The sequence below is a fragment of the Haplochromis burtoni genome, unplaced genomic scaffold, assembly GCF_018398535.1.
Source record: "Haplochromis burtoni strain Fernald_Lab_line unplaced genomic scaffold, NCSU_Asbu1 Contig_323, whole genome shotgun sequence".
Classification (NCBI taxonomy): Eukaryota; Metazoa; Chordata; class Actinopteri; order Cichliformes; family Cichlidae; genus Haplochromis; species Haplochromis burtoni.
The window spans coordinates 450,693-460,240 of record NW_024582684.1 but is presented as its reverse complement, the minus strand read 5'-3'; the positions used below and the strand labels follow the sequence as shown (position 1 = coordinate 460,240).

At 40.3% G+C, this 9,548-nt stretch overlaps 1 protein-coding gene across 10 annotated transcripts in view; it reads right to left on the bottom strand.

The window, feature by feature from the left end:
- adgrl3.1 (adhesion G protein-coupled receptor L3.1) overlaps positions 1–9,548 on the bottom strand; it is a gene marked incomplete at its 3' end in the record, with an annotated part of 130,819 nt that overhangs the window by 84,317 nt on the left and 36,954 nt on the right.

Sequence of the window (9,548 nt, the reverse complement as noted above, 5' to 3'; positions counted from 1 at the left end):
AGTCACTTAGATAACTTAAAAATTTTATTGTTTGGCTTTTTTAGTATTTTATTTGTTCCTGAGTAAATCGGTTTGGCTGAGATTAAAGTTATAGTTTTTACACAGCTGAATAAACGTCAAGCAGACAACTGATTATCAGAAGTGTGAGATACTCGAGAATATACTCCGGTGTCCCGTTATATTTTAAATAGAAAGGAGTTTATTAAACTTCACTGAAACAATCTGCAAATTTCATTAAAATTTAATAAACTATCATCTTATCTTTATTTTTAGTTAGCACATACCTTAAACACTTCAAGCTGTAAGCTAATGATAGTTATAGAAGAGCAGATGCAGGCTGGTGCGATAAGCTGTACATTTTACGTCCAATGGATGCACGATCTGATTAGTCGACTAATCGTAAAAATAATCGGTGACTAGTCGACTATCAAGATAATCGTTTGTGGCAGCCCTACTGTTGGTGCGAACTTCCTTTTCTGACATGCTGTGTTAGTTTTATGCCACATGTAACGGGACTCAAACCTCCCAAAAAAGTTCCGCGTTTCTCTCTTTAGTCCACAGAGTATTTTCAAAGATGTCTTGGGGATCATTAAGATTTTTTCTGGCAAATGTGAGACAAGTCTTTGTGTAACTGTTTTCTCCTTGAACTCTCCAATGGGTGGTATTTTTCCCAGTAACTTTCTTATTGTTGAATAATAAACTCTGACCTTTTGTGACCTCTTGGATGAGTCGTCGCTGCGCTTTGGGGGTCTTTTTGGTTGACCAGCGACTCCTGGGAACCACTGTTCCATATTTTCGCCATTTGTGGATAATGGCTCTCACTGTGGTTTGCTGGAGTCCCAAAGCCTTCAAAATTGCTTGGTAACCCTTTCCAGATTGATAGATGTCAGTGACTTTGTTTCTCATCTCTTTCAATTGTGACATGTTGTGCTGCATTTCTCAGTCTGCTTCAGTTTGTCAGACAGGTTCTGTTTAAGTGATTACAGGCAGTAATCAGGCCTTAAAGTGGGAGGGAAACTTAGCGTTGTAAAAGACGTGTTTAATCACAGTTTATTCATGATTTAACAAGGTGGAGGCAATCAAGTTTTCACACAGAGCCATACCTCTAATGATAAAGCCCTTGATTTAAAAACTGCATTTTGTGTTTACTTTTGTTATCTTTGTGTAGGGATGGGTACCGGTATCCGGTGCCATGATGGCACCGGTTCTGACATAAACGGTAGTAACCAGACCGAAAAGCAGCGCACATTTCAGTGCTTCATTTCGGTGCTTTTTTTTCCTGAGATGAAAAAAGAGGAGGAGAGAAGAAGAGTGAACAGATTGAGACAGAGCAAGTCAGAGATAGATATCATAACAAGATATAATTGTTAATATCCTGGTGAGTCCACCTCTGCAAGAAATCTCACACCCAGAGAAGAAACACAGTCACAGTCTCAGTTTCTGTGGTGAAAAACTTCAATTTAGCATATTGTTTTTGGAGTTGGAATCACTGGGCTTTAGATTAATGTAATGTTTGGAGCATTTATTTATCTGCCCCTCTGTCACTATCTGTTCCAGCTCTCTCTTCTTATCCTTCAGCTTTTACAGAGATGGATTATATTCAAATGGAGAAGTAACATGACGTGCAGGTATGCCTGGAAAAAAGTGCCAGACTGCATGGCTTAGTTTGCTGGTTAGAGAGTCTGAGACTGCAGCACACAGCTAACACTAGACTGCAGTCTGCGATTCAAGTGGTTTTCTATAATTCAGAGAGTCAAAGGAAAAGAACTTCAGAGGCTGCTTTAGAGTCTCCCACGTGTGTAGTTCAAGCTTGCTAGTGCATGCTCAATAACACATACGGACTCGTATGCAAATGCATACAGCTAAAGATGAACACACTCAGACATGTTCACACACAACCACATATTCAGTACATATGCACACAAATACATTCACATGCTACACTACTAGCCTGGAGCTTTGAAGGCTTAGATGCAGTTCTAAAGAGAAGGAGAAGTTGAGCAGGCTTAAGAACTAAGAAGAAACTCTCTATTTCTTTCTGAGCGCAGTATGTGTGTGGGCAAGAGAGAGTGTGAGTATGCATTTAACAGCTGCCACGTGCTTTCACATATGCATGTGCGTGCCTTCATCTGCATGTTAGTACGCAGTGGTGGTGTTAATATGTGTTTTTACAGCCATAGTGCACCTAGAATCTTTGGGGACACACTGAAGGATTCATCTGGAGACCTGGGTTGTCACTCTGGCCGTCAACCCCTAGCATCCTGGTTCAAAACAGGGACAAAATATAGAATTCACTATAAAAGACAGGAAACATGTAACCTATAAGGCTTTGCATTTTAGCCTCAACCTCATCTCTCCCCAGAGTTGAGGAAAGAAAAAAGCAAATGGAAAAACAGGAAAGCCAATGAAAGCTAAAACAGATGGTAAGTGAGAAAGGAAGAGTGACAGTGAGGGTGGGAAACAGGGGGTGAGAAGCAATTTGAGGAATGAGGAGAGAGTAGAAAAAAAATACCAAGAATGGAGTGACAAAAATTGAGATATCAAGAGGGTGACAGATGGGAGAATAATAAATGAAGCATGTTGTTATTTAACACATCCAAAAGAGACGGGGAACAGAGGAGAAGGGAGAACAACTCCCCACCCTTGTCTCTCTTGTCAAAGTGCCTTCCCTTTGTGTTGAGAGGCGTCTTCAATAGGCATGGAAAGGGAGAGAAAACGAGAGCAATCGAGAAAAAGAGAGGTGAGAGCGGAAAAAAAAGGCTGAAGGGCCAACAAGGTGACAAGGTGGGAAAGGTGGTATGGAGGTATCGAGGGAAAGTCTGTTTGAAGTCCAGAAGTAATTTTCTATCACGATAGCTGTGGCAGAGGCAACAAAACAGAGTTTGTGTGGCCGTGTGTAACGTCCACACATTCTTCACACTATCGACACTTGCAGCCTCAAGTGCGCGAATGCATGTGTGTGAGATTAAGAGGGAAAATCTGAGAGAATGTGCTGAAAGGTACTTGGTCCAATTCTGTAGCATCTCCAGAGAACTCATCAAGTCATTTTTATGTGAATAAATCACTATCCCTGAAGGCACTTCGGCATTTTGGCTCGCAGCTCTCTCCCGGTGTAGAACTGCACACTCAACCATCAAATGTCTCCTCATATAAGTCACTTGTGACACATATGCATGCAACCCAGCCACACCCTAGCACTAACCGGTACTGTGAAATTCATCCTGACATTTAGGAAAATAAGTATGAAGTGCAGTGACAGTGGGGTGAGTCTAACAAAGAATGAAAAATTGAATTATACTCACAATGCCTTAATTTAATATCAAAGGTAAAACCTAAAAAAAGAAATAATTAAGCTGCAGAGACCTTAAAACAAAGGATTTTCAGTAGTCGTTTTCAAATAAAGGTGCCTCTGTTCAAACCCTGATAAAACAGAGTGAGTCACTGAACTGAGGCCACTGTATCACTAAAACAGATTAAGCGTAACTTTCATGGCCACGGCTTCGTTTCCCCTTCAACCCAGTGTATCCCAATGGGGAGATAATCTGGGAAATGCAGCGGTATCAGGTCCTTTCTAGGTTGCCTGAGTAGCCTTGTGAGACCCTCTGGAGATATGAGGCTTTGATATCAAGACCAATTATGTGGTATAGGCGCACACATTCACGCACACAAACATTAGCACGCACACACACACACACACACACACACACACACACACACACACACACACACACACACACACACACACACACACACACACATGCACACATTCACAAACACATACACACACTCATACATACACACTCATTGGCCTTGGAGAGTGGTGGAGAGGAAAACAAAGAGAGAATGTGATACTGAGGAAACACTGGGCAGGCGGAACATGCTCTGATTTTATCAGCCAGTTGAGCGGAGCTTGAAAGCCAGAGACGATACAGACATAGAGGCAATGAGAGAGTGGAAACAAGACAGGCTGAAACAGACTGAAGAAAATGGATGTGAGAGTATGGGGAAGAGTTGAAAGTATATACATACACACATCCCCGGTCAAACTCGAAATTGAAGCCTTCAATGCCCGTTAACATGCAAAAACACATACAACGAACATGTGCATGAGCACACATTAAAAGATTCACTGTCAGCATTTATGCCAAACATGGACACACTGTATGCAAGAGCATATCCGAGCTTTGCAGAGTATTGTGCAAGTAGACACAAAGGCTGACTCGCGGCATCTTGGAACTCGCAAACCGTTCACCACAAATATATGTGATAAACAGTTGTTTCCGGTCTGAGTCACCTCCACAGAGAATCCCTCAAGATTAAGTATGGCCTCTGGCTCTGCTAATTGGAGCTTAAAGTCTGGTGTAGCCCCTGGGCAGTGTATGCTGTGTGTGGTAGAAGCCATGTGTGTGTGAGCGCGCTTCCGTATAAATTATGGATGGAAAGGGCTGTAGGAAAGTGGCCACACAAGCTTCAGCTGCCAGAGCGAGAAGAGAGACCAAGCTAGGCCAAAGCAGTCGCAATGAGAGCACCACCACATGACACAGACAGGTGGTTTGATAGAGAAACAGAGCAGGGAGACGGACGGGGAAAGATGACAGCAATATTGAGATGGAAAAAAGATGAGAGAAAATAATAGGACAGCAAGAAAGAGAACTGAAAGTGAGATTAACGCAGGACCTGGAAAATCCAGATACTAATGGTGACATTAATGAATTATTTATAGCCAGACATTCTCATTACAGAGCACGGTGCTTTCCCTTTATTGCTATTTTTGTCATGCTATCATTTGCCAACTAGCTTTAACTAACTACCTGCCAAATACAAAATATATGTAAAGTGCAGAGACCACAACAGCATTAAAAACCATTTCCGGTAAAATAAATCACAAGCTGGGTTCTCTTTTCTATTCTGCTACTCACCAAATAAATGTTAGGATAATCAGAGCAAAGTACCTGAACATGTTAGATGTTAACTAAAACAGCACTCACTCGTGTTAACAAAAGTATAGACTCAAGTGAGGAAAGGAGATATGAAAATCTATTATTATTATTTTGCAGCCCAAATATTAAATATTGTATTTTTCACAAACACAGAAAAAGTGGAAAAATCAGTTGTTAAAATTTACAAAGTAAAGAAAATTTGCTGAAGCCTTAATTTGTGAGCTCCATGTATTATGACATAAAATGCTGTATGGCATAATATATCATTATAATGTTTTTTTAAACGATCCATATATTACAGCCTATTGTTCAATGATAATTTTCCATGGAGCAGACGCTGAGATTGCTGTGTTCCTTTCAGCACCCTCAGAGGAGGAGGCAGGCACACCAGAGAGATGTGCAGGAGAAGTGTCACCTGAGTCGCTTCCATTGTCTGATAAGACTACACTGGTTTCTATAAATAATCTGTCACAATTGTCCTTTTCCCCCATTACAGTTTAGCAGTTCTGTCATTTTATGCCTCTGTTGTTTGGTGTAAACTTCTTGAAAGTGGGTAAATTCATAGTTAATTCAGAACTTGATGTATATATAGTGTAGTGTGGGAAAAAAACACAAAGGGGGATTTCGAGCATGTTGTGGTTTGGATCATTTTCCTGCTGCAGAGCCCAAGTGCGCTTAAGCTTGAGGTCAACAGCAGATTGCCGGACATTCTCCTTCAGGATGTTTTGGTAGAAGCAGAATTCATGGTTCCATTTAACTGCAACAAGTCTTTCAGGTCCGCACACACCACATTTGTTAGGGCTGCCACGATTAGTCGACTAGTCACGATTACGTCGACTATCAAAATCGTCGACGACTGATTTAATAGTCGACGCGTCGTTTGAAGCTTTGTAAGATCCCAAAAGACGCAGGAATAAGTAGCAGGATTTAAGAGTGTAATAACGGACTGAAACAGAAGATGGCAGCACTGCATGTACAAGGATGCCAGCTGCCGTTAAACCCCGAAGAAGAAGAAGCTGTGTCCCAGAATTCATAGCGCAGCCCAGCTCAGTTTCCAACAATGGCGGCAGCTAGTTAGTTTTAATATTACTCTTATTATTCTTTCTGGGTCACAAAATAAACGTTTAACATATTTTCAGGCGAGAATGTAGCTGTGTAAACCTCAAATATCTGCTCAGTTTATCAAGACACCACATATTTTCAAAAGCGCTCCGACGTTTTCGGAGACGTCTGTTACCCACTAGCTCGATAGCTAGCCGGGGGCAAGGCTCACTAGAGCCCGTGAGAACACCGGACTCCCGGCAAATCGTTTTCAAACCCACCGCCGTCTTTCGCTACTCAGGTTAAACATATATAAGTCACTTAGATAACTTAAAAATGTTATTGTTTGGCTTTTTTAGTATTTTATTTGTTCCTGAGTAAATCGGTTTGGCTGAGATTAAAGTTATAGTTTTTACACAGCTGAATAAACGTCAAGCAGACAACTGATTATCAGAAGTGTGAGATGCTCGAGAATATACTCCGGTGTCCTGTTATATTTTAGATAGCAAGGAGTTTATTAAACTTCACCGAAACAATCTGCAAATTTCATTAAAATTTAATAAACTATCATCTTGTCTTTATTTTTAGTTAGCACATACCTTAAACACTTAAAGCTGTAAGCTAATGATAGTTATATAAGAGCAGATGCAGCTGGTGTATAAGCTGTACATTTTACGTCCAATGGATGCACGATCTGATTAGTCGACTGGTCATTCTTACTATTCGGTGCCATTTGAGTCCTAATGACATAATATGGTATATTTAGTGTAAAACTTGTCTAATGCTTATTTCTAAACCATTTTCTTGTATGTTTAACCCCCCTCTACCATAGAACACATTGATATATACACAGGATAAATACATTAAAAGTAAATTACTTTTATTTTAGCACAAGTCACTAAAGTACTATGTCCCCAGTCATGCTTGCTCGACTTCAGTTACAAATATAACTTAAAAAAAAAATAAAAAATCTAGATTTTTCATCATTTCTGGATTGGCTTATTTCTAATGTTCCTCATCAAATGTTCTTTTTTATTATTAAGCCATGTTTAATACTTAAAATCTTTAAAAAATGTTGTGTCCCTGAATCAACTGTCACCCCTGTTACTCTGATAAGAATTCCATAGAACACATCACCTGATTATTCTTTTAGTCACATGACACTCCCGGATGTAACATATTTTGGAGGGAAAACTTTCAAGAAGAAGACGAGTAAGTACCACTCTGTAATCAACCCTTTTTTCAATGTTTTAGCAAGATTTTGTAATGTGGCAAAGCATAACACGTCCAACCTGTTACGCTTATTAATAATGGAAACAATTTTTTTTTTGTAATTTTTATAATATGGCTAATAAACATGTTAAAAATGGTTCTTAGTGGTCACCATGTACTAGCTTGTTGTTCATCATACTAGTAGTAATGGCTAAGTTTAGCATAAAATCTCCCCCCTGTTACCGTCACCCCTGTTATTGCTATGCACTGTAACATGAAATTTCCTTGCAGATTTTAAAAAGGGACATTGTAGCTTTTAGAAAATGTAAATATTACTATAACTGTGTATTCAAAACAGTTATTAATAGAAAATTGAATGTCCTGTAACAGGGTGGACATTTGGCACGTCATGGGTAAAGACTTTGATTTTAAAAAATATTATAATATAATATCCTTAGCTGGACCAATACATTTTTCTTATAGGTTGAAAATCCCTCTTTTAGATGAAATGTTAAAATAATTCAAAATTTTGTATTTTTTGATGAAGAGTGATCACACTGAAATGGCACCGAATAGTAGGAATGACTCAAAAATAATCGGTGACTAGTCGACTATCAAGATAATCGTTTGTGGCAGCCCTACTGTTGGTGCGAACTTCCTTTTCTGACATGCTGTGTTAGTTTTATGCCACATGTAACGGGACTCAAACCTCCCAAAAAAGTTCCGCGTTTCTCTCTTTAGTCCACAGAGTATTTTCAAAGATGTCTTGGGGATCATTAAGATTTTTTCTGGCAAATGTGAGACAAGTCTTTGTGTAACTGTTTTCTCCTTGAACTCTCCAATGGGTGGTATTTTTCCCAGTAACTTTCTTATTGTTGAATAATAAACTCTGACCTTTTGTGACCTCTTGGATGAGTCGTCGCTGCGCTTTGGGGGTCTTTTTGGTTGACCAGCGACTCCTGGGAACCACTGTTCCATATTTTCGCCATTTGTGGATAATGGCTCTCACTGTGGTTTGCTGGAGTCCCAAAGCCTTCAAAATTGCTTGGTAACCCTTTCCAGATTGATAGATGTCAGTGACTTTGTTTCTCATCTCTTTCAATTGTGACATGTTGTGCTGCATTTCTCAGTCTGCTTCAGTTTGTCAGACAGGTTCTGTTTAAGTGATTACAGGCAGTAATCAGGCCTTAAAGTGGGAGGGAAACTTAGCGTTGTAAAAGACGTGTTTAATCACAGTTTATTCATGATTTAACAAGGTGGAGGCAATCAAGTTTTCACACAGAGCCATACCTCTAATGATAAAGCCCTTGATTTAAAACTGAATGTACTTTTTTAATCTGGTAGGGATGGGTACCGGTATCCGGTGCCATGATGGCACCGGTTCTGACATAAACGGTAGTAACCAGACCGAAAAGCAGCGCACATTTCGTGCTTTATTTCGGTGCTTTTTTTTCCTGAGCTGTCGATACACTTACTAGCCAATCATTTTACGTTTCCGAGGATAGTAGGCGGGCCAGGTACGTACGTTTTAGAGCAGAGCTACAGATTAAAAATGCCCAAGAAAAATCTGCTGTCTCAGCAGCCTGCAACAAGTGCTTTAAGCTGATACTGTGATACTGTCAAAGGAGGTAACACCTCAGAATCCTGATGAAACACCTGGCGACGCATAGCGTTTTTTTTAAAAGCCGAAAAATGCGCCGTATTTGATAGCTTGCTGCGAGACCTCACACCGAGCACATCTACTGCGGGTGGGTTGCCTGTTATCGACCCGGAGTTAGCAACATCCCCCAAAACCCGAAGAGGAGAGTCCTGGCCCCTAGCCCTGCCAGTGTAGCAGAAATGATGACGGATGATGATGGCAGCAGCAGCCGTTCTTCTCTGCGTGAGTAGCTTAATGTTGTTCGTGTGTAATTTACGTTGAGTAGGCTAACCACGTTATTACATTAATGCATGTAAGGTGAACTAGCAAACATCATCATAGTACATGCGGCTGTCTTCTTGTTTGATGGCAGATACTCCCTTCACCCTGGCCAAAAAGGCTAAAATGACCAAAGAAAAAGTGGAAAACAGTTAAACATGAGAGGTTTTTGGACAAAGTTTGTGTTTTTTCCATTGTTTAAGCACTGCTTCCAGCCAAGAGTGATACCATATATGCCCCATAGCTGCAGAAAAGGCTAACATTGTTATCTTTTTACAAAAAACCAGCTGAACATGAGAGGTTTTTGGACCAATTTTGTGTTCTCCATTCTTTAAGCACCGGTTTGAGCACCGTTTAAGCACCGGCACCGTTTCAAAAGTACCGTTTGGCACCGGTATCGGATAAAACCTAAACGATACCCATCCCTACTCTTTGTC